This window comes from Filicampus tigris, chromosome 10 (genome assembly GCF_054856515.1).
Source record: "Filicampus tigris isolate MCC_2025a chromosome 10, RoL_Ftig_1.0, whole genome shotgun sequence".
In the NCBI taxonomy this organism is placed as follows: Eukaryota; Metazoa; Chordata; class Actinopteri; order Syngnathiformes; family Syngnathidae; genus Filicampus; species Filicampus tigris.
In genome coordinates this window covers 16873643-16900670 of record NC_141226.1, presented here as the reverse complement: position 1 = coordinate 16900670, position 27028 = coordinate 16873643, and the positions used below count along the sequence as shown (strand labels likewise).

General features: G+C 39.7%; 1 long non-coding RNA gene across 5 annotated transcripts in view; it reads right to left on the bottom strand.

Moving 5' to 3' along the window:
• LOC147141074 (uncharacterized) overlaps positions 1-23175 on the bottom strand; it is a 98119-nt gene extending 74944 nt beyond the window's left edge. For all 5 annotated transcript variants that reach the window (XR_015088406.1, XR_015088405.1, XR_015088407.1 and 2 more), the window contains exon 1: positions 22943-23175. This is a non-coding gene — a long non-coding RNA (uncharacterized LOC147141074). The remainder of the gene's footprint in view (positions 1-22942) is intronic.
• Between the last annotated feature and the right edge of the window lie 3853 nt (positions 23176-27028).

Sequence of the window (27028 nt, the reverse complement as noted above, 5' to 3'; positions counted from 1 at the left end):
TACGCCGCACCGTACTTATGACAGTACTTACCAGAGGTGGGGAGAGTAGCCAAAAATTGTACTCAAGTAAGAGTACTGTTAGATGTCAAATTTAAACCATGTCAGACTCATTTGCACTTTCCGTTATGCACAAAACGGTAGAAAAAATTGGATTTTGATGGCATGAGACCTTTGATAATTTCATACTTGTCTACTAAGCTATACAGAGTTTACAAACTTTAAGTTGTACTACTTGATTGTTATTGTGTGATAAACCCTAGCAAATAAAAGCATCATATATAATAACTTTAATGTTTGGCACTATCTATATGCATCCTGGGCTGCTTAGCTGTCTTTGGTAAGCGGCAGCAGCAGGGGCGGTGAGATGAATTGTAGAAAGATTGTAGAAGATTTTGGTCCAAATCTTTGACCCAGCCAATGTTTTCACAAAATACGTTCTGAAATGTTAAATTATTTGGGGTGAAATGCAAATGCAATTATAACATCTGTTGGCTGCCCACCCAGGGAGTCAATCATGCTAGAACCGCCACTGCTTCCTGCTTAGTGTGCACTGTACTTCCTTCTTAGCCTGCAAACCACAAAACTCTATCCCTACCTACCACTATATTTTCCTGCTAGCATACAGTAAATTATCATTCCTGCTCACATGCACATTTATCACCACTATACTTTCTTCTTACATCCCCACTATACTTCCCGTTTCCGTAAAACTACTTACAGGCCACTGTATACTTACATTCCGTCATATTTCCATTCATGTTGTCGTACCGCATATTTTTTCAAAAAAGAAGCTTGAGGTTGTGTTTTGTTTTGAGCCGATGGAGTGAATGCGCTCACGTCCAGCCCGGAACAATTATTGCAAAGTCAGTCTTTGAATTCAACTACAAAGGCTTGAGTCTTTTCAAAAACTTTACAAACTATTTTTTGTTGTCGCTAAACTCGGGTAAAGTTTGTGGATTTAATGTGTAGCATGCATGTGTGTAGGCGCGCGTGTGTGTGTGTGTGTGTGTGTGTGTGTGTGTGTGTGTATTAGCAAGTTAAAAAAGAGAAGAGGAGGCAATAGTGCTTTTGTGTCTGTGTTGCATTGACTCAGTCTGTAGGAGGTTCTCCATTAGCACACAGTGACCTCATGCAACAAGCACGCAAGGGCTGATTCCTCCCAGACCCCAGTTGCTTTATCACACATGATAAAGCCTCGCTTCTGGTAAGCGTGAGTTTGCAGGGAGGGGATGCTTAAAAGGTGAGTAAAGCCATTTGAAAGGCCAGAGACGGCCTCTGCTCCCACATGCATTCCGCTTCAATTGTCGGGAAAATTGGCAAAGCGGCGGGCATGAAAGAGGCTGATCAAGTTGAGCATGCGTCAAAGTCTAAATCCAAGAAGAAAAGGAAAGGTCCCACTTGACAAAACAAGACAAGGATGAAGAGGAGGAGGAGAAACAGATGGGTTATTTTTAGCGTGGCTTTCACAGCTGCAAGCGTTTTGTACAGCAACCAAACACAGGCACTCTTAACTCGGCGGGGATCAACGTGGGAACGCTCACAACCATATATGGACTTAAGCGAGAGGCGGCCTGGTTTCTATGGTACGGTTGAACTTCCAGTAGATTTCGTGTGTAACAGAGGCGTCGAGGAAGGGGAGTTGCTGTCGTGTCTGCGCAGAAGTGAAACAAACTGTGACACACTGCTCCCACCTTTGTCCTACTCTTGCAAATTTGCACGATATGTGGGTCACTCCTGGGTGTCAAAGGTGTTCTTACACTACACGTCGTTTAGACACGGCCTTGTGTTTCCAAGGATTGACTCCTATGAAAAACAGCGAGGTGGGCTGAGCACAAAAGCAAGAGAGGATTTGGTATCCCGCGACTCGAAAAGCTTAAGTGATTAATAAACCTCCCACAGTGTGTTTTCATATATCACACAGCCAGAGAGAACCGTGGGAACGTGTGGTCCAGTAATGAGCTCCTACTGGTACGCCTACTATGTGGCGCAGGTAGAGAACTCCGGAATGGCTCTCGACAAGGGCAAACAATGCAAAACGGCTTCTTGATTGGTTGGATTATAAACTATGATACTGCTCTACTCCAGCCCTTTATTTGGTGGACATGTCCTTAGAAGAATCTATCTATCTATCTATGTAGCTAGCTATCAAGCTAGCTAGCTAGCTATGCTGCTGCTATGGATACTAATTTTGCAGGGGGGGATACACTACTTTTTTTTTTTTTCTTCAAATACCTGTTTACATGTGAAATGATGTACGGTGGTAGGTTCACAAGATAAACAACAACTTCACATTGACAAGCAGCCAACGTTCCACCCCGGCTGATGGACATCAGTTATAAAACGATGATGAAAAGGATTCGTGCAAAGACCACCCCCCCTTCAATACCAATTAGCTCTCCAGAGACTTGCACGCTCTTCTCCAAAGAGTCCATTTTAATGCAAGCCGACTCGGCCTTGACTCGGCTCGCACAGCTTCATTCTCTCGTCTAAACACACATGAAAGCTTGGCATGTAAGAGCCCCGTGGCGGAAGCTCCATGCGGAGACGTCTGCATGTGCAGAAAGTTTGGACAATCACCAAGACATCATCATCGACGTAAACATGGAATTATTTTATCTGGCTATCCTTTGGGTTGGGTTGACGCTACATGGTTCCAGTGACAGGGATGGAATTTTTGGCGAGAGACGATTCTTTACGCTGGGCTAACTAGGGGCTCCTCAATTTTTGTCCTTGCGTCAATTAATGCATTACTAAATTATGTGTAAAAGAATTACAAAATTTAAAAATACATTTAAGTAAACCCCCTCCATTGTGGGGTGTACAATCCAGACCATCCCAACAATAAGTACAATCGCAGATTTCAAAATATAGTGTACCCTATTTAAATACATCTAAGCATGTTTTATAGCATTTATGTAGTATTCAGGTTAATTGTAGCCAGGTCGTATCATCGCATTTGTAACGAATGTTAATAAAAATAGATTTGCATCCCCTGACAGTGCCGGTGGCTTGTTTGGTTGATGAACTAAACAATCATCACTCGGGTGGAGGTGTTGCTTCTAGAGGAAAATTTGGAAGGTGGTGTTTAACTCAGCGGAGAAAAATGTCAAACCCATTTCCGCCAGAGGGAATTGAAAACGCAAAGTGAGAGGGTGAGTTGCAAATTGCCAGGATGGCCTTTGTAATAAAGAAGAAACATTCGAACGGCATGGTCTTCTTTTTATGTGGAGACAATAAGAAAAGATATGTTCTTCTCTTGATTATGGGGATGTTGGCCATTATCGCCGAGTACAAACTGCACAAATAGCACTTGTAATGTGTGCATTTTTTGGGTAATTATAGTAATTACCCAGGCAGGCCGAATATGAAAACATATATCGTGGAAAAGGGAGAAGGGAAAAAGGGAGATATTAAAGCCCTTTTGCGTGCCTGGAGGCCATGCATAATTTCCATCCCTTTCAAAATATTCCACTAATTGTGTTGCACAGCCAATATTCCGCCTAGCAGCACACAAAAGAGGATGTAATATATTTCCCAATAACTATTCTTCCCCATTATACATTTATAAAGATGGCCATATGGGTGAAACTCTTATGACGAATGAAAATAGGACTTTAATAAATAGTTTTAACATAGATACCGCCCTTTATAGTTGGATTTTACATCTCCTTATCTTGGTTTTATGTATTACTGTTGAGCTTCTTCTTGTATGTACTTTTGTCTGTTATCTGCTGCAGTCAACAAACATTTTGATCAATCAATATCAATCTGCAGGAAGGAACTGTGATTGCATAAGTAGCCACCAAAGCTTTTAGCCTCAAAGGGAGGCAGGGCCTTTATTGGAGGTTCGTCTTTATTGGAGGCTGCCTTAATTGAAGAGACGTCTGCTCGTTTAAATCCTGTTTGATGGGTGTATTTGCTCAGATCTTTGGATGAACACGGCTTCTTTTCTGACTGCCAAGTGCAGCCGAGTGTTTGCTCATGTCAACAAGTCTAGGAAAAAAAATATCTTTGCCGTTTCCATCAGTTGAGTTCTTACGTCCACTTTCAACCATATTTACAGGCTGCCTAACACGAAATTATTATACTAAGAGAAGAAGCTATATTTTCCACATAAAACTTTTTTTTGTTTTGCAAAAAACAAGTAGTAATAATAAGGGACTCCAGTTCACAGGTGTCAAATTTAAGGCCCTGGGGCTAGGTCTGGCCCACCACATCATTTTGTGTGGTCCACAAATGCAAATCACATTTCTTGCTAAAATTTAGATATTGATAAGATTTTTTCATTAGCAATCCCACTTTTAAAATAAATTGAAAATGCTTGATGAAATATATTTACTGGCTTCTCTTGTAATGAGAAGTTATAGTACTAGTAATCCATCAATTTGCTGTGTAGCGCTAATGTGAGGCGATCATACATGCGTTCACATTCATACTGGCCGGAAATGATACATTTTTTCGTTCAGTAATTTTATTTTTTTGTGGGGTGGGGAAACAAAACGTATTTTTCCAAGGTAAAAATTCAAGTCATACTAGAAATCTAACTGTGCGCATGGGTGGAATTTTCTTCCTTTTGGTAATTTTGCTAGACTTTGCACAGGTAGACTTGGGCGTAACAAGGCGTTTGCACCATTGTGGGATAAAACGTAGCATTTTTACCGGCGAATTGTGGTCGCATCCCTAATCTGCATGAAAATCAGGGCGGTCGCAGATCACACTGGTTTGACACTTCAAACAAAAATAGACTCACTGGGGTCCGTACATGACATTGGCACGTAAACTGCAAGAGCTCCCTTTGAGGATGATCTACTCAGCCGCACATGTGACATGGGCAATTGGAAACCATGCACTCACCTCACAATAGTTGTGCCACGCAGTCAGGGCATTGCTATTAAGATAACGATTATAATACGTTCAATGAACTGATTTCTACAATGATTCAGAGGGATTGTTCCACGTTGTCATATTTATGAATAAAATAGATGACATCCACCACAAAAGTCTGCGGTGTGCCAAATCTGTCTGACTGCACCTCCACCAAATAGCAAAATAGACCTCCTTTTCACCAATGTAAAATTTAGCCTACTTTTTGTCACCACATTGCAAGATGCGTCGGAGGCTGCGGCAGCCGTGTCACCCGAAACGCTCAGCGAGACACAGCATGTCTACAAAAGTCCCAAACAAACTAAACTAGCCTTATCCCAGCACAAATATGGAGATGAGTCTGTTTTTACGCCAAGCACAGTACTTACTGTCACCAAAATAAGGTCACAATGGCTTCCAAGTCCTTTGATACTGGTAATAAACTGATGCTGATGTGCCAAAAGACAGATCTTCTGCATTTACTCAGACAACTAATTGAACTTTTTGTTTAAACAAAGATCAATAAAACACTAACATTCCTTTGAACTATTGTTCCAAATATGTTAAACAGGTACGCACTTATAAGATGCCTCCCTTATCAGAAGTTGTGTAAAACAAAACAAATAAAAGACTAATCCAATTAGAACTCCCATAATCTTTTAATGTCATCTTGAACTTTTCATTGTACTTTCCTGATATTGCTAATTGGAGCGAGTTAGTCACAAAGCAACAACACGCTCACTGCTTGCGATCAATCACCAAAGCATGCAGGTCTTGCCGATATTTCCCTTATTATTGTCAGTAGACAAGTGTGAAAGCATTGCTTTCTGTCGCGGGAGTGAAATAAATGTGATTTGCTGCTTTGACTCGGCCGGACAGACAGGCCGCCATGATTAATGTGCCACTTCTCTGCTCACACACAATCACACACACACACCCCCCCACACACACCTGTGTTTTCATCCCGTCCAGTGCTACATAGCACTGATAAAGTGACAAGTTATTATTGGCGGACAACAAAGGGCCATTCTTCTGTACTGTTATTCCACCTTGTTTTTTAATCTGTGTTAAGAGGACAACATAAAGACTTGAAATTATAACAACCGTTTGTTAATCAAGAAATGAAGAGGCTACTATCACTACTCCTGAAGATTAGGCTCTATTTTTATCCGAAAAGTATGGAAAAAGAAAGTTACTCTATCACTCAAGTTGGTAGGGAACACTTGTTTGCTTCATCCTGTGAACAACATGAAAATTATGCAATTAAAATATGCACATTAATGAAGCTGTCTATCATCATTTAAAGTGACTCAGGCACTGCTGTGGCAAGCCATAAGTAGTGCAGGGACTTGAATGAATCCTCATAATTAAGATAATTAATTTCCCAAATTTAGATTATGAAGTTAACAGCCTTTTTCAATGTGTCACTCAGGTTTTTAACTTAACATCAAGTCCTATTAATAATGTTTACGAGCAGTGTAAGCTTCTACTAATTGCCGCTTATTTGATTGCTCAGTGAAGTTGTTGACACGGCAGCAGTGAATTTTGTGTATGATGATGTGTCCGTTCGCCACATGCACACAGTATAGAGCAGGGGTCACCAAGTCCGGTCCGAAAGGGCAACTATCCTGCATGTTTTCCCATCCCTCCCTGCTGCAACACACCTGTTTCAAATGATCTGTATCGTATCAGTAGCTTCTGAAAAGCTTGCCGATGAGCTGATCATTTCAATCAGGTGTGTTGCAGCGGGGAGAGATGGAAAACATGCAGGATGGGTGCCCTTGAGGACCGGACTTGGTGACCCCTGGTAAAGAGGATGAAGTTGTTCCTGCACTTGTTCAATGAGCCACTCAGGCTTTTAACCTAACATGGAATCCAGTTAAAATGTTTTTAACAGGGTTTGATTTTGATAAGTAGCACTTTTTATTGTGTTGGCACGGTGATTATTTTTTTCTGCCGACGTGTCCATGCTCCACACACACACACACACACACACACACAGTATAGTGTATGAACTGCTACCTACACAATGTACCGCTCTTGTTTTAAACTTAACATCCAATTAAAATGTGTATTTCCAATGTGGCCTTGTGGTGGATGTTTTTGTTTTGTTTTTGGACCATTTCAAAATAGTATTAGTTCACTCAATCAAGCATAAGTGTTATAGCTTCCAATACCTGCTGGGACTGAGCAAAAAAAAAGTTTGGATAATGGTGAGCGCATTTCCTTGTTTACAGCTGTTCAAGTGTCAACAAAAGATAGCATTTAGCATTAGCGCAAGTAAGAAAACAACCACAGGTTACCAGAGTGACTAACGAAGTTGAAAATTTTATCTTTTTTCATCTGTCGGAGGATCCCCTCCTCTTCTCCGCTCAAAGGAACCCCACATAGTTGCACGGCAAACAATAGGATGCAAGATACACGGTGCTACATGCTTATCCGTGTCCCATCTGAACCCAGCAAAATAGCGTTTCATCCATCAAATACACGTACGGTACAATTAGAATAAACTATTTAAAATACAATGCTTCACAAAGATAATGCGTCAGTGTACCGTATGTATAAAAAATGTTTTAGAATATCCCCGTTCATTGATATTGTGCATAATAATACATTATGGGCCACAAAATACGGTAATCACAGCTCAGTATTAAAATGGATATTTGCATAGCGTTCATTGACTGAAGACTAGTCCAGGACAAACGCAGCTTCTCTCCAACTCCATCGTAACCAGGACCCTAATGAGGACAAGTGCAATAAAAAAATGCATAAATGAAAGTCTTTAACGTTGTACATATGAATTGTTATTTAATTAAAACGTAATAAACTATCATGAATATGCTACACACTCTAAAATAAAAGATTCAAAAGGTTCACCACCGTACAAGACTGAATCATTAAACAGATTTCTTAGACCTCCATGCACACCACAAACAGAGCACTTAAGGCAAAGTCGTTGGTGATTCATGGACACTTGCATCATGTATGGCTGACTTCTGCTTATCCAGACCCTACAGTTTGATATTGAATTAATCTGAATTAATGATGAGGCGCTGTCAGCTCCATTAGAAATACAGGCTTGACCATTGCATTTTTAATTATCCCTGAGTACGAACATATCGGAGAGCTGTCCCGCGTGTCACCGCACATAACTCTTGGCGAGAGAGCGGAAATGACTTCACATATTTCACACTGAAGTTGAGATCAGACGAAATGTTGCACGGATTTCAGCATTCTTTGTGAAACACACTCTTTATCTCTTTAGCAGTTACCATAAACATACTGTTAGAATTAAATGCCTCTCAATGATGAATATAAAATCATAGAAAAATGATGTATTTCAGTCCGATTCAAAGAGTGAAACCTATTATAGAGATTCAATAAACGCATACAAAAATCATATATTTCAAATTGCTGTGTACTTTATGAAATGGAAATCTATCTTGAATGTTTCTCATGTTGTAATTTGTTGCGATGGTAAAGCTATAATCAACCACATTTTTATATATATATATATATATATATATATATATATATATATATATATATATATATATATATATATATATACACACACACACACACACACACACTTCTATGTAAATAAAATGTATTCACTTATTTACATAAAATACTATTTCCATAATATTGGAATTATTGCGATGCACCATCTAGAGTATGTCAACAGAAAATTGACTTTACACCAATAGGGGGAGGGGGTTGGGGGCTGTAGTGGAGGAATGCACCAAAACGGCAAAAACTCGTCACATGGCTCCCTGGAACATAAGCATGGATGCACAAACAACGACAACATCTCTGTATTACGTAAAATTATCTTTAATACTGCACTTTACAACATTTAGTCAGACTCCATACTTCAGGAGAAACTGTTCATGTGCTTCAGAGCTGCTACTTTGGTCAGCAATGGAATTTAAATGGGATTAGTAGTCAAGTCTTAATGGGTGGAGGTGAATGAGGTGAGTCAGAATAGTTCCAGGCCTGGTGTGACGAGTGATGCATTCCAAAAGCAAACTACCAAAAATTAGTTTTCCCCTTCAAGTTGGGCCATGTGATTTCCCAGTATGTCTACAAAGAGTTTCCGTGGCGCTTGCTTTGTTCACTGCACGTGAAGAGTCAACACTTGCTGCCTCATCTGACAGTTCCTGGTCGAGAAGAACTACCCCGTCCGTGCGAGTGCAACCTCCCTAGTTATCTGACCTCCAGGTGTGATTTTTTTCTTCTTCTTGCAAAAGCTCAAAGGCACCCGTTTTCAAAACGTGGATGACATCAAGATGGCTGTGACGATGGAGCTGCCGGGAATCCCGAAAGAATCCTTCCAGCAGTGCATGACGGCGTGACAGAGAAGGCTAGAAAAGTGCAGTATACTCCAGCGAGATTACATTGAAGGGAAAAACTGAAGGGAAACACAAAACACACAGCCAGACCCCTCTGAAGGCAACCAAGTCCTTTTTAAACTGTTAGTTAGCTGGTGGCACACCCGAAACCAATCGGTCACACTTTTCCCCTGCACTGATTGGCTGGCTGAGCTGGTGACGAGGGCCAACAATCAGGAAGGAGCAGGGGGAGAGCTCTGGGACACGCTAAAAATTTAACGGCCACGAAACATCATGGGCCGTAACAGGTGCCACACTCTTGAAACTTTTCTGACACACTTTTCTTTTATTTGTCTCAATTTGATGATGTGATCACCAACTAATTGATATAAAACATCTATTTGAGGAAGACATTTATTTGTCTTCTGAAAGACTGTTTACGTGTATCGTTGCTGATGTTCAGCAGTTCACTAATGTCCGTATGTGAACAATAAAAACGAATTGCGATAACTGCAGTTATGAAAGATGTTTTTCCTCTGACTGAAACAGGAAGGCATGCGGTTGAAAATGGTGTTTTTAAATGTCTCAAGAGGGTGGGGCATATATTTATTATATTAGCATATGAAGCACTCACAAACAATAGCATCAGTTTGAGGGAAGCAGTTTTTTTGTCTTCTAAGAGAGTGTTTACATGCTTTGTTGCTGCTGTCTTGGTTAGCAACAGAGTTCAAACTGAGATCAGTCGTTGACTTTTGAAAGTCTGTGTGTGACCTGACATATGGTAACTGCCTTTCTAGGTGTCTGAGTGAGGTGTTTATTTGTCCCAAGTAGACTCAACAACTAATTGGGCCACAGTGTCTGCTATAGGGACAAGCACTATTTGAGGAAATAATGCATATACAGTATTGGAACAAAAACAAGCAAAAATGAAAACATGACCTAGGTCTAAGACTTGAGGATCCCATGGCGATGACAGCCGTGAGCATCTGAAAAAGGAAAAAAAAAATCCTTGCGTGTGTTATGTTGACGGGATAAAAAGTGAAGATTGTTTTGTTGAAGTATTTTTCTTGAGCAGAATGTTACCAGAGGCGAGACTTGTTTGTTGAATAATTCAGTTGTCGATGAATAATTTAGTTGTGGGGGATCAACAAAACTGCCATTTTTTTTCTACAGCATCTTTAAGTCTTACTGCTAATGTTAGCGCTGTGCATGCTGGTCTTTTTCCTGTGCTCACGCAGAGGTATAAATAACAGTTGTAACATCCTAATAACCTGTAGCATCAGAAACAAACAGAGGCCACTGAAGTTCTCTAGTAAGCTCAAAAGATATTAAAAAGTAAAAACACATTCTAAAGTCCAGCTAAACATACTTTTCCCAAGTACCTAATAAACATTAGAGTCACAAACTAATTAAGTGCACTGGGAACTTTGAGTAGTCCATGCAGGCGCCAGTAACAAACAATAACCTATTAAGAGAGGGATCACAACAATAGAATTCAGTGATTCTCAGTGGAAACATGATAACTGATAATAGTTAAGAGGTGTGTTTAGCTGGGTAATTAGATGTTAGTTGCTTGCCATGCCATGAAAAGATATCCACAAGTCGTTGTGGGTCAAATGAAACCAATCAAATCTAGTTGTTGTGGTAGTAGTGATCGCGGACGTTGTAGTATCATCATTACAACAGTAATTGTATGAAAACATTGCTTGGACATAAATTTTAAATCAGCCAAATAAAAAATATTGAAGCTGGGTAGTACCGGTAATTGAGTATGCCTTTGTAACCTCAAGACATTGTAAACGGCGGACCATCAATATTTTAATCCCGTTTCTTCTCATTCTGTACACAGTGGGTAGGCTACTCGGTTTACAATGGTCTCAGGCATACAGTTTTGAGGTTATGGACCTCATAATTTTCATCATAACTGCCCCCATACCGAGTTTCTCAACTCATGACTTGGCAGATAAGCTCATTCATATGCTATTGACAAGAGATAAACTACACAGACACACTAACATGGAAAAGCCAAGGGGTTAGTTGAGTTTCAGTGTTAGCACCTGAGCTAACATTAAATTAGCCAGCGGTGGTTTTGCATAAGGCAAGTCTAGATTCATCCCCGGCTCTGGAGCAAGTCTCAGAGTGTCCAGAAGTCTCCAATAAAACCACAAAAAGTGGCTAGAGTTGTTGCTTGTCACTTTTTTGGAAATCAGTACTTGTAGTAATGGTAGAGTGTGGAATGTCTCCTTCGTGGTGATCACAAATGGGTTGTTTTTGCCCGTGATGGTTGGTGAAAGACAGTCCTGCATACTAACCAGTCATTCACCTGACACATGGCCAAACTACTTGTTAGTGGCCACGTTTCACATGAAATGAGACCATTTTTGTGGGAGAGATGTCAGGACATTGTTGCAAGCAGAGGATAGCTGATAGTGCAAACCTCCTCCTCCTTTTAGAAAGGGCATTTCTAGCTTTAATATTGATGTCTTATTTTTTTTAACACCTCTTTCAAACTAGTGGTCCCTTCTACACAGAATTTGGACATCATCTTCCTCAGTCAAGTCCTTTCTTTTTGAGATTCAAATGAACTGCTGACTCTACACTTGAAAACAAAATCCTGTGCCTATTTACACAATTTTATTTTGTCAAGTGGTTGCACTAAGTAAAATCAAATGAATCCAGTCCAGCAGACTATACATCTATTTTAAAATATATCTGGAGATGATTTTATTTTGTGCAACCACTTGACAAAATAAAATTGAGTAAATTCAACCATTTTTTTCAATGTAGACATGAAGAATCTTCCAGTACCTAACCATGTTGTGACATGCGCTTGTATTAAAGCTGCTTGGTCTTTCCAATGTTGATATCATTGTTCTCCTCACTACACTGCACTGAATAGTGGCCACTAATGAGAAGTTTTGCCACCAGGTAGGTGAATGAGTGGTTGGTATGCGGACAGTCAGACCCCAGCCACGCCAGACAACAGTAGCGACCCTTTTGTAAACCACCCACAGTTGACACATCCACCAGAGACATAAGTAAATAGAAAGACCCCACACTTAAAAAAACGGTGATTTAGGAACCCTTTTGGATTAAAGGTGAAATATCTTTAACAAACAAGAAGAGTCCAGATGCCTCTATTCAATCTTTGTTGATTACTATGATCTGGAAGAGAATCTACACACACAACATTTAAGATTGTCCAACTGAAAATTTTCAGAACAGATTGGGGCGGTGGGTGGAATGTAATAAAAATCACCCTAAAAATACCCCTCGCGAAGGACAATTTCTCAGAGATATCTGTTTAAGCTTTTTCTAATTTTGATTGTTAGGGAGGGAAATGCTCCTATTTGTCCTGATTGTCAGTATGTTTGTACCCCCTAGAACACTAACAGCTGATTTTCACCCACACAATTTTTATGTGATATTTTGTATTGGGAAATTTAAGAAGACAACTTCTAATTGATCTCAATGATGTTCCCTGGCAGAACTGTGAGACAACATTTCATATGGGGAGCTAAAATGACGTTTACAATTTATGCATACTTTTATATAAATGGATGAAAACTGTATTTTATCCGGGATATTTATCGGGATAAATGTACCCGACATTAGTGATGGTGCTACTAATTTTAACGTTAGTGTTCTAGGGTCAAAGGACACATGCATGGTCATAACACAGATTTGCTCAAACAGACTTTGAGAAAGACCGTCTGGGGGACTCCTGAAGAGATATGGAAATTACTCACTTCTAATTGCACAGTCCTGCTGGGTCGAAAAATGTACATCATTAGAGCCATTAGTCATAATCGGCAGCGTTTAGGGCTGAAGCTCACGTCAATGAGCACAGACTTGATGGCTACTGTCGGGGGGCTGCCCGTGTAACAATCATCACCCATGACAGCCGGCGTTTCTTTCAAGCCTTTCACTGGGCAAGTTGACCGTCTCATTTCTTTTGGGGCTTTCATTGTGGCGCATTGTTTTACGGAACAATGTGATATATGAGCATGAATGATTGCTACACGCTTGCCACAGGTTGAAGCGCGCGTATGATGGATAGCAACGCATCCGGGGTCATAATTCCAGTGCTGCCGGTGACTTTAAAGCGTTCCACCCACAGCCATCGATGAAAGCTCCCTTTATTTTTGGTGAGGAGTTAATCAAATACAATTGCCTGGATGCTTCCGAAGCAGTCCGAGCGCATCCTGGCATGCTTTGCACAGGGAAGATAAGCAGCGGCGAAAGAGCAGCGAGGTCATCTGCAGTACAGCCTGCAATTAACTCCATGGAAGTAATTGGCGATTTCCGACGCTTCAGAGGAATAAGGCACAATAAGGAATTCAGGGGGATATGCTGTGATTGGCTTTCACGCTAGCTTAGGCTGAAATTTGCGGATAATGGCCAACATTGTGTATTAGTATTCCATTAGAGTATAGCCTTTTCTACATAAAAAGAAACAACCCACCGGAGTATTTCCTATGCTGAAGTAATGTGTCACTAGGCTTTATGAGCATTTAAGTGAAAATGTGAACGCTGGTGCGAGAATAAGGGCAATTTATAGGAAGGAAACTTTTAGAATGATATATTATGATAAAGCCACAATGCTATGACAATACATTCAATTTGTGAGAATAGGTTGTAATTTGAATAGAAAATGTCAATCAACATATACAAGTATAAAGATTCTTTTATGACCAAAAATGAAAAAAAAAAATATTTTAAGAAAAAATGGAATTAAATAGAATAAAAAATAGAATAAATCCTTGTTATAAGAAACATGGCAAATTAATGAGAATAAAGTTGGAATTACGAGACTAAATTTAGACATTTTCGAGAACAAGAATAGATTTGATGATCATTGAAAATGGTTAACTCAGGTCATTCAATTTAAATCGAATGCCTCCTAACCACACCCAACCACATGCGTGCCCCAGGGCTGTCATGGTGGAACTTGCCAACTGCCAAAAAGAAAGTGGAAGAAGAAATGGAAGAAGGTATAGTAGCCATAGCAACTAATGTGTGACATAACTAGTTTAGCATGCGGCATTCGCCACAATGAGGATTCACTATTATTTGCAGCACCAAAAGACACAATAATCGACCAGGATTCTATCTTTTGCCACAATGTAATGCAGGATTATAGTTAAGGTAAGTCATTTTAAAATAAAAACAGAAGTGAAGTGAAGTGAAGGAAGAATAGTTAGAAGTGGATGTTTGGAAACCAACTGGAACTTGTTCGTTGCTGTCAACACAATTAGGGAACGGGGATTTGGGGTGCAAGTCTGAATAAGCCACTGTTCTGGTTCTCGATTTTTGTAAAGTATTTTTTTTTTCCAGAAATGTAACTTGTAGTCCGTTCAGTGTACATCAATGTACGAACTGCACTCTAACGGAATACAAACAGATTGCATTTCATTAAAGTGCAGTATTACCTTGCCAAATTAAAAAAAAAAGAAAACACTAGTTCATCTTCAGTCCAGAGGTTAAGTGCCAATCATTTTAAGGTCATTTAAGAGGACAATAATAAGAATTAAATTAAAGGATTTTTATTTGAACAATCATTTCTCTGGGTCATTCTTATTTGTATTGTTTGTCCAAGCCGGTGCTTCAGTGTCCTTGAATATCAAATTAATTTTGCCATCAGCAATCCAAGGAGAACTCGCCTACTCATGTGTGCTCCGTTATGAGTGTTTCATGTTTGCAAAAGGGCTATACCGATTGGTCCTTGGTGAGCCAATGTCCAACCTTGTACAAAAGGGGCCTGAGCCGTCTGTCAGAATCACACCCAAAAAAGGGACTCAGGCTTCTTTGCCTTTCACATCGAGTCATCATTGACAAAAAAAAACAAAAAACAGACGTTTTTGGCCTCTGAGCCACTTTACAGATGACACTGAAGAGATAACTAAGAGACTTGGTCACGTGAATCAATGCGTGAGCGGCAGTTGTCGCTCGCGCCGACGCGGGAGTAGAAAGAAGCCTAAAAAGAGCCTTTCACTGAGTAGGCTGAGATGAAATTTGGCCGCCTCGTGACCACGTCAAACCCATGTGGGCCGATTAGAGGGCCGGACTAAAATCGACTTCCGGGCCATGCTTAGGCCAGCCATTTTTAAAAATTTGTCATATTTCCCCAGAGTCAGAAATAGGTAGATAAAAGATGGAAATTGTTCTTTCACAGTTGAAGGGTGGACATGCACTCTTGTAAATCAAATATTTGTACCTCATTCTTAAGTAGGTGACTTACCAGGCAAATTTTTAAGTCAGTATTTCATAATAAGTCCCCATTAAATAAGGTTATAAGAGCCCCGCAATCTCAACGTAAGAAACATGAAGACTGGGAAGGCCCAGCTGTTTTAGCATCATTGTCCCCCTGCTGACTGGGCAGGTGGTAGGAAACAAATGAGACAAACACAAACGCTCTATTCCCACATCCTGAGACGTCATTTAGCTCCCCATATGAAATAGTCGTGTTGTCTCACAGTTCTGCCAGGAAACATCATTCACAGCAGTCTTGCCTATAAGAACATAATAGAAACAAGAAAACATGATTGGTGGCCTACCAACATAATGTCAAAGAAAGGCCAATCTATCTTTTTCAATTCAAAGAGGCACAAAGAGCCTTGCACTCTGTATTTTTGAGGCTTACTAAGAAGGAATTTTGATTCACAGGAAAAAAAAAAACATTTCAGGTGAAGAAAAAGAAAGAAAATGGCTTGACTTCTTCACAATCACTTGCAGGGGCAGCAACTTGTGCTTCAAAGATTCTTACAATGGTTGGTATGACAAAGGAGCACTATAACATTCATTCAACTCGTGCTTCTTAATGTAGCCTAAATGTAACTCATGTTCATACAGGCAAAGTTTCTCATGGGAAAAAAGCTTACATTACACATAATACAACATGAATCTAATTAAGAAATGACAGTCATAAGAATTGAAATATAATATTAAAAGGGAAAAACTGGAGTATTAAGCGGAGGGTTTTTAAAGTCCTCATTTTTGATACATTCAAAAAGTCATAATTAGGAAAGTAAACTATTAACTAAATAACTATTTGACTTAATGAGTCTATTTGCTTATTTAATTTTGACATTGAAATGTTAATGTTTACAACTTCAGTCTGGGAAACAACTTACAATTTGAGTCTCGCCACATAGGGGCTCTATATTCGTAGACAGCAGTGGTGCGCTGGTGCGTAATAACCAGCGCATCTTAATTTCCGTGCCGAGTATTGGCGCAAGTAGTTAATGCGATTTTGGTGAATTTGATCGAGGAGTAGGCAGACAAATTCGAAGATCCTTGCATAGATTTGCACTGCGGTCAAATGCCAGACTATTTCTTTCTAGTAACATTGACGTTTTTCTTGTATGAAATAGACAAGCTGCCAAAATTTGGCGCAATGATTTTCTTAGAAGAAAAAGAAAAACATAACCAAGCGGGAGGGGGAATAAAAACAAGTCTCAAGCTTTGCTCATGTAAGGGGGGGCACAGTATGGGATTGGAAAAAAAACAGCCGCATATGAATAGTTGACATAAGGAACAAGGAATTGAATACTTGCACATGTGGGAGGGGAGGGGGCAGACGTAGCAGCACAGACACACTGGGCGGCGACTGCAGCCATTCAAGGTGCGCCGCACCGTCCTCATCCCACCTGGACGATCACTGAAGGAAAGAAGGGTAGCCGACAGAAGGCTTTGATAATTGCGTTGTGTGATCATGTGAGTACACTCCTTTCACAATGCTGTTTTCTCATTTAAGGTGAGTTTTACCCAAGAACTAAAGTTTATATCCATTATAGGAGGGATTTGACTCAAAGTGGCTTTGCTTCAAGGCCAAGGTGCTCTGTTAAACGTGAGATCCTTGCAGGTTGCGTGGAGATGCTTTTAAATGTGACCGGCCCCAGACACTGCTAACACAACACATTTGTCGAGGCCCAAGAAAAACACGCCTGACCACCTGTCAACCTAAAAGCCCTTTAAAATAAATCACGCCGACCTGTACCGTCCAGACGGGGTGAGCTGAATAGAAAGAAATAGAGGTGGAGGAAAATAAAGAACATTTTAGTGAGAGGGAGAAAATGTTAATGATCCTCCATTGAAAGAAAGGTGCCAGCAACACCAAAATCTAGCAGATTTCATCTTTTTCAATTTGTGAGAAACGTTTACCCCCCCCCCTCCCCCCATACTCGATCCATTCGTGGTGCCTTTTTAGTGTTGGCTTTGCGGTATAAGCAATTTACAAGGCTCATGGAAAAAAAGCTGTTGTTAACTCTGCAAACTTTTAATTAGGAAATGGCGTGAAGGAACAACATTGGAATACAAAATAATAAAAGGATAGTTATCAGGCTGCCGTGACTACCATACTGCTAATTCCCGATATCTGGCTGATGCTTTAAATGTGACGTGACGTAAAGCCAGAAAGGTGCATGTACATGTGCAAAGTAAAAAGCTTAATTATTAACAGAGCCACATTTGCAGTTCATCCATGGGTGTGGACATTGCGTAGCAGAATGCTAATTGCAGTCTGAAATTCAATTAGGGGACAAGGCCGCAGACACAATATTTTATTCATCTGAACAGGAGAGGTGAAAGCAGATGCTAACAAACAACAAAAAGCATCAACAGAGTCATAAACAGAGTACCAACCTTTAATAGATTACCCATGCATATAATATATTTATAAAGGAGCAATTGCACAAGACAATTTTATGAAGGAGTATCAGGGCCACACTGCAGACAACAACAACAAAAGATACATTGTACTACAGGAATAAAGTCATAATTTTTTTCAAGGAAAAAACAGACGACTTTTGGGAAAAAGCCGACCACACAAGGCTGGTTGCCCGTCAATCAAACTAGAGTGGAGGCGGACAATCTTTCACACCCACATTCACCGTCACTCATTAGGAACTGAACATCAGCCGTGTGAAGTACTACACTGTTGGTGTTCCATTCTGACATAGCTAGAAATGTTTGATTGTAATACTGTATTACAAGTTACTTTCATCTTGTAGCATTACAGACTACAATTTTTTTTTCTTGTCCAATTAAGACTTTTTTGGGGGGAGAAAATACTAGCACTTTATAAAGATTTTTTTTTCTTAAATAAATCTTTATTGCGTTTTTTACTTAAAAAAAAAAACATTATTCTTTATTGAATAAAAGATATTATAAAGTATTACAAAACAATTATTTACAAAGGTGGCATTGTTTGTATGATTTTGACTTTTTTTTCCTCTGAAAAAACAATTTTGTATCCACAAACGAACAACTTTTTTCTTGGAAGATTACAATTTAACTATTCTCATAAAATTAAATTATTTTTATTCCTCGAAAAGTATAACTATAGTTTACGTATTTTTCTGCATTATTCAGGCACTGACATATCATATTCTAATCGGACACATATGCCAACTTTACAACCGTGTCCCCGTGTTGCTTCTTTCAGTCCACGAGTTAGTCTCTGATTCCCTCAAATAACATTTATTGTATCCTTCAAATGAGTTACTGTACATTTTCTTAGCTGTTGTTGTAAATTAGGGGGGAAAAATGATGCACATTAGCGGCTGTGTAAATTATTTTACAGCCTAGCATTGAAAATGTGTTTATGAACAAAAAAGATGAATTAGGCCCCTTTCTAAATGATGTGATATTTGTCAGGAATGTTTCGTTTTAAACAACATCCATCTCTTGGTGTGATGTTGACTCTTTAATCACAGCTTCCAATGTTAATACAATTGCCTAATGGGTAAAGAAAAATCATCAGTGGTATTACGCACTAGCATATATCCATCAACAAAGTGTGCCTCACATTGAACTGATGGCACTTTGGCAAGTTAGCAGCTTTTACCTCATTTAATGAAGTCGCGTTAAGATTTGCTATCATCGGCCTTTGTTGCTTCCAAGGCCATGTATGGTCTGCCTGCACGCTGTTATACAATGCTTCTTATTGAGTTTCAGGAGCGATTGCTCGGGCCTATTTAAAAGCTTCAACCTGGAACACGTCGAGGACGGCACTTTATACTCCTGAAAGCACCGTGGCGGCTTTCCAAAAAGCTTTGGAATAAATGTAATTAACAATGACTCTCCATGCCGCTTCACTTGTAATTATTATTAGAGCTATCCTGTCTTTTCTTCTCCTACTCCTCCTCCTCCATGGAAATGTTTTATTCTTTGTCAAAACACAATGATGACATTCAAAGGGAGTATTTAAGTACATTTTTGGCTTGGGCTTGAAAGGGCACTGAGCAAAACATGTGGATTAGGAACCCATTTGTGGGCCCTGATGCGGCTGCCTGAATATATTTGCTCATAAAAACAGCAAGCAGTTGTGGAGTACTACACACGTAGGTAGAACTACACTCACGCATACACACACACACACACACACGCCTCTGACGAATACTATTGTGGTCATCTACTGTATCTCAGAGTGAAGTCTAATGAGGTCTTAAGGACATGGTTATTGAATTTGAAGTCTTGGCCACAAGCTAACCAATTGGGCCGCAAGAAGAATGTGTGTAAAAACATTTGCGAGTCAAATCTGAAGTACGGAGGGAAGAGATTTGAAGCCGCAAACTGGATTTAAACTGCCGTCTGCTGGAAAATGGGAACATGTCCATGACACTTAAGCATTGGCTCTGAGTTACTGTGCACACCATCATACACAACTCCAATTTAGGAACTGAAGATACAGCAAAACATGTTTGTTTTAAGGGTTTCGTGTCACATTATAGAGACAGACAATCGGCGTTTATAAGATGTCAAAATCAGATAGCACTTTTTTCAGGAACACAGCAATGTTAGGCTTTACTATGAAGAAGAAGCAAAAGGGAAAAAATACAATAAAGCTGTGTATTTTCTACACTGTTTTTTTTTTAATTTACTCAATTTTAGTGAGTTGAATTTTTATGAGTAAATTCAACGCACCATTTTTTTCAGTGTAGATAAAAAATTCTATATTTTAAAGATTAAAATTATGGAGTCAAATTTACTCCTCAGCATTTTGGCACAGGAATGTAAAATTTTACTCTCCTAATATTATGCACATTGTGCTGTGATGTCTCTCTATGTGTGTGCATGTTCAGCAACTAAAGATTGCAAATTAAGTCATATTTGTTTCGTTGTTTGTAGTTTATTTTGGTTGACTAAACAGAATTACATACTGTATATGTGGCCAATAGAATCTTCTGGAAGAGTGCCTTGCCAAACATTATCAAGTTGATTGAAAGTGATTTGTATTATGTTGTTGGCTTGTTAAAAGCCATCATTGTATTCAAGCCTTAGGAGACATACCTGTGGTGTGCATTTATCCTCCACATACTTCAAACAGTTTCCATGTGTGTTAATAGCACGTGTCACACTCTCCTGACCAAAGTACACAAAGGATAATAAATAAACAAATAAATTAAGAAATTAATAAATAAAAATACTGCAATGCTATCCACATTCAACGCTGATTGAACTCATTCATTTTTAAGGGGCAGAGACTATATTACATACTGTAAATGTTTAGAGCCTGTCTTTCGTTTCGGCTCCATTGCAGGAGAAATCCTTTGTCGAAAAGAACAGGACTTACACTTTGGCGAGAGCAATGTCAGAGCAACCTAAAATAAAATGGATGACACGGCTGACCAGCTGAACTTGCTGGAACATAAAGCCAGTGGAGCGTTATCAGCGCATTCGTGCAGGAAGCACACAACGGCAGCAGGGAGAACAAGGACAGACCTTCACAGCTCGTTTGATGAGGACGGACACAAGCAAATAAACATTGTTGTCAGGGGGCGACCAAAGTAGACTCAGGCTATGGATGGACGGGTGGGCGGATGGATGGATGCTACTTGGTTGGATGGAGGTACGGACAGATGGTCCCAATTCAAACCTGCCTTGCGGTTTGCCGGCAATAAATTTACGGTGTATCCTGCCTCTTCCAAAGTCAGCCGGCGCACATGTATATACAAACATTCTGACTATTAAGATAATGTATCACGTTGTACGATGCTAACATTCTAAATAAGTACAACTGAATTGATCTAGTGGCATCTGCTCATACACTTCATCCACAATCCACACACAATTGTATTGATCACACTGAACATCGTCGTGACAATCGGCCTCCCCTGCAATAAGAGAGGAATCACTCAAGGGGGATAACACCACTATAATTAAGAAAGCAGCCAAAACCATTAAAGCAGCGGCTAGTTTAAGCCTCTTTCGTTTTTGGAGTGCACACACTTCAATAGTCCATTACTGTGATGTACAGGTCGCAGAGGAGCAAAAATTCAATACCCGGGCTCAGACGGCATTATGAGCAATATCAAGTCCAGTCCGGCGTCTGACTTTTTCTACGCTGTATATACATCACTTGTAATTTCTTAACATGATGGAGAGGAGATAAAAATAGTTTAAAACTGTCACACTGCATCAAGTGTGACATGCAGGCGGACGGCGAGATGCTGACAGAATAAATGAAAAGAAAATCCCAAACTGCAGTCAGCTCCATTTAAATCCCCATAAATAATAATAATAAAAAGATAGTTGAATTCATCAGTGAGGTTTTTGTTGATAGTGTCAGTCAGATACTTCAAACAATAAAGTATACCTTTGGAACCATCAAGGGATATTGGCACATATAGTGCACAGCTTAATATAAAACCTGCATACCTCTAGCTATCATTCAGCCATCCATCCATCCATCTAGCATCCAGTCACTCAACCATTAAATTACCCAACAAACCAGCCAACCTACTTTTCACGCATCTAACCATTCAATTCAACACCTATCCAACTAACCTAAATACAGTAATCCACTCATCCAATCATCCATTCAGTCAACAATCTGACCTATCAACTATCTAACCAACATCCATCAAACAACCAACAACAATAAGTCCATCGAATCAACCACCCAACCAACCAAACCACCATCCAGCCATCCTTTCATCAAACCAAAAAAGCCAACCTTGCATTCATCTAATCAACAATCCATTAAAACAACAAACTATCCAGTCAACAGACAACCGTCCATCCAACAAACCTACATACATACATTCATTCAGTCAATCATCCATCCAACCAACCACCCATCCATCCATCCAGTCAACAATCCAACTAATCAACCATACAACCAACAACAATCCCCCATATAATCAACCAAGCATCCTTTCATCCAACCAACCACCCCGCCTCCAACCAATCATCCCACCAACCAGTCTATCATAATGCATTCTTACATCCATTCTACCACCATCCATCTACTAAATGATCCAAATAATTAACCAGCTAAGCAATCTTCCAACCAAGCAACCATCCATCTAGCCATCCATCCCTGTAATGAATCAACTATCCTTACCTCACTCAAATAAACCATCTGTCCAACCAACAATACCTCCATCCAATCAACAATCCAACCAACAACCGTCATCCATACATGCATATGTAATTTATATACAACATGTCAGAAAAATTCCAAGACTGTTGTCACGAAAGATAGATTGTATTTCAAACATGTCGTATTTCACTACAAAGTACAAGTTTTCATCTTCACTGTGTGCCAGATGATCAACCAGTATTGCATTATTCAGCACGCAAAAAGAGGCAAAAGCTGTGGCGAGACAACTTGTGATTACTTCACCATGACTGTTAATAGCCTTAATTTCCTTGCCAATAGTTAAGGCCAACAAGATCCACATTCATTTTTTGAAGGACAATGTACCAACGCACTCCCATACATGAAGATTTTGTCTTACTTTTCGATGACTTCAGTCTCCATGCCACTTTCTTTTCAAGTTCCGTTTGTTGTGTTTAGGTGTGTGTCCACATAGATGATATGTAATTGTGAATTGTGTATGTTGAGTGCGCACAGGTTTGTCTACTAATCTATATAGACTGCTGTCATAAATCAAAAAACCCCAAAACTAATCTGCAGGCGCAGTTGACAAAGTTTCCACATCAAACTTTCCTCCTAACGAGCGCACCTGTTCCAGTCAACTGGGCGTGTTCACGAGCCTGTGTGCTCACTATAATGCCTACTGGCTTGAACACAATTTGGCCAGTAGGTGGCACATTTGCTCACCCTAATTGAGTTTAAAGCAAAATTATATTCAAACAAATATTGGTTCCAACAATGACAACACACCTGCTCACAAAGCCTTGAGCATCTGACAGTTCCTGGCCGGGAAAACATTGCCCTGTTGGAGAAAACTCCCCACTCACCCAATGTTGCTTTGTATGATTTTCTCCTCTTTCCCAAGTTCAAGGCAGTCATCAAGGGGACCCGTTTTGAAGATGTAGATGACAGTAAAATGGCTGTGATGCTGAGTTACGGAGGATCACGGAAGACTCTTTCCTGGAGTGCATGAAGTTGCAGCAGAGAAGGCTGGGAAAATGCACCGACTGCAAAAAACCCAAAAAGTGATACAATTAAAATTCAACCATAATTTTGCAGGAAAAAAAAACCACTGCCCGAAAAGGCACCTGTCAAGGGCTTCAATATGATGTAGAAGTCAATTTGTGTTGTTTGGTGAAATTTTGCACCTGATACTAGTGAACTTCAAAGTCAATAGTCACTAGCAGGTCACTCGGTGGGAATTTTACAAAAGTTTGCCCAGGACCGGACTTGGGCATCTCTGGTCTAACTTCAGCAAAACGGGCGTCCGTCAGTGACGGACAAATGGACCCGTCGGTCGGTCAGACGGAATGCCCACCTCTGGTCACTACTATTGAAAATTGAATCAGCAGAGCAAGTTGCCTACCAAGTTTGGAAATAAACTGATTAAATGATCTCATATTCTGAACACATTTTACACAATAAAAAATGAAAAGTGAGGAATGTGACCAACCATGCTTTTTTCCAAACAAATTCGTTTCCCCAAACACTTAGTGGCTGACATGTTTTGACAAAGGCGAACAATAAGCACATAGTGCTTTCAAAGACCACATACTTCTCAAGACCTCGTAATGCTCAGCAAATGTGTTTGAATTTGAATGGAAATGACAAACAAACGGCCTTTGTTGACACGCTTTGGAGACTTGAAGGAAAACACAAAGCCAAACAAACGGAGTGTAAAACGAGTCTGTACTTGGTGATGGGAACAATCAAAAGAAAAAGGACAGGAAGTAGGATCACACAGACATGCAAACACATGGTTGAAGCCATTGATAGTTCAGCATCTTCGTCTAGTCTGCTTCATATACGAGTGTGATCATCTGCATGACTAACCCTTTATTGAAGTGCTTTTCTAATGGATTGTGATCAAACATTCTGTGGTTGGCACATCTGCCTCACAGTCAGGAGATTTCAATAGAAGTTGTTTTTCTGGATTCTCCATCCGAACATCTTGCTTCGTCCTTGGGTGGGTTTGCTCCCACATTTGGAAAACATTAGGTTAGGTTCATTGAATACTCTAAATTGTCCATAGGTGTAAGAATAATAATGTATATCACGATTCATGTGTTAGATTTTTATTATTCGGCTTGTTAGCTTTATTAGCTTAGCTTATTAGCTTTAGCTTTTTCCATATCTAGGCCCAACTTGCTTGATGTGTAAATGTGAGTGTGAATAGTTGTTTGTTTATGTGCGCTGTGTCATTGGCTTCTCACCTAAAGTCAGCTGGCTTTACTAGCACATCAGGTTTTGGAGATATTTTCATTTTTCATTTTTCAAGTTTGACCTACAAAAAGCTTGCGCAATATGGATTTTGCCATATCTTGTAATTGATTGCTATGAAGTTTCAGAAGAAAAATCCACTTGCAGATCAGTTAACCCTAAATGGATCGATATTAAATGTATTGGCATATTATTATTATTATTATTATTAATAATATTTATTTAACCATTTGGTTTTGTAGTTGAATAGAAGACACTTGGACGGCCATTACACACGCCACAGTTTGGAATTTTTGATCCAAGCCTGTTATACAGTAAAAAAAACAAAAAAAAAAACAGCAAAAATCCAATTCTCATACGCTTAGGAATAAATATATGCCAGAACATTGCATTTAATTTTTTCATAATTTAGTACGGCCCTCGGAGGACTTTCTGCCATCATATTTGTGCTAATTCATGACACATTAATGCATGAAAATAAACCCGCTCGGATAGATCCTTCCTCCCCGCTGTCTGTTAAATGTTAAACACCTGCAAAGTCCAAGCGATGACTTTTTAATGAGACTCCTTTTGTTCAGTGATTCTAAAAGCCAATCGGGGACTTTCGCATCCTAGAATTTTTTTTCTTTGAAATGATTGCAGGAATCTATTTTCTGTGCTTTTCCAAGGTAGCTCCCTCTAGATAACAGCCCAGCCCGCTACTTTTGAGCTCTTGAAAATGTATATTTGACAATGTCCTTCATCAGAGATGCTGGCTGACAGTTTGACACCAAGATAGGCTTTGTTTTTCTATCAAAGTCTTCTTTCCCACCTCTGTTTCTGTTTATATCGGAATGGCTTTGATGATAATCACGTTCAACTAAATTTAGGCACCTAAACTCTTTGTTGCTGCTGCTGCTGTTGCTGCTTTGGAATGAAAATGTGTCGTTATTAAACCTGCAATAAGGTCCCTTAGGGTGGTCAGCGTGCAATTTATTTTTAATGACATCTTTTGTAAAAGCTGTATTTAACCACAAGATTTATCTTCAGAAGGTCTAAACTACACTACAGCTAAACAATTAAAACAAAGCATCACACTGTGGTTAATTCGGTTTCCAATGGACTCGTATTTTTGTCATTTGGTCATGCTGACGAGTACATTCGCTGTGAAAACACTTACATGATGCCCTTAAATAGAAAAATCTTAGCATTAACTGTCATACAAGTATGAAATTAAACCAACAACAACTTTAAATTGTATTTTACTATGGCTAGCGTGACAGGTTAGCACAGCCGTGGACATCTTCGCGCCTTCTTGTCACACAGCACACAACAGGTGGGTCCCCATCCACTATATAATGCTCAACGACAGACATCTGGACAGGTGAGGAGACTCGATTGTCGGTGGAGATATGCTTATTATACATGTGGTGTGCTCTCTTGGTCCTCTGGAGTATACCACACACTATAGGAACATTAAGCACATGCCTAACGATTTTTGTGGGCTCTCTCTCATTTTAAAAATCCGTGTTTGAAAAAATGTACAGAAGAACTCTGACCACCTTCTTCCTTGCTTTCTGGGGTCCTTCTTACAGAAGTGTATAAAAATACTACAAACATAGAGCATGCATTATGACTTGATTATGATTATGATTTACCGAATTGTTTATAACATGCAGTAAGTCTCGATTCCTCACTTTACCAGAGGTAGGGATGTTTCCAAAATTTTGCTGGTCCTTCATTCGTCATCCCTCAGCGACCTGGGTACACATTCGTAATTCGGCAGCCGGTCTTTTTTCGTGACGAACCAGATTATAATCGTTAGTCTGTCAGAAGTCTGTCAGTCAGTCCCCCCTCCCCCACCTCACCCCCCCAAAAAATGCCAGCAAAATCTGTCAGTGACAGACTGAGAGGTCTGTCATTGATGGACGCAGTTTAGCCACGATTACACACAAACGGATGAAAACCCACTTCAGTCAGTGCTTAGTCCGTCATTTTAAAAAAGTGTCCCGTCAATCGTCACAAAACAAGCGTCCGTCAGAGACGGACTGACGGAATGCCCGCCTCTACGCTTTACTAATTCATGCGAAACACTGAATACATGCCCCTTGAGAGGCCCTTAAGATACATTATGACACTTTGATATCCAAATTATAAGGCCTACTTCATGGTAACAGTTTTACAAATAAATGTTACTGTAGTTTGAACAAAATGTATATTAACATCAATGATCCTACACCGACAAGAA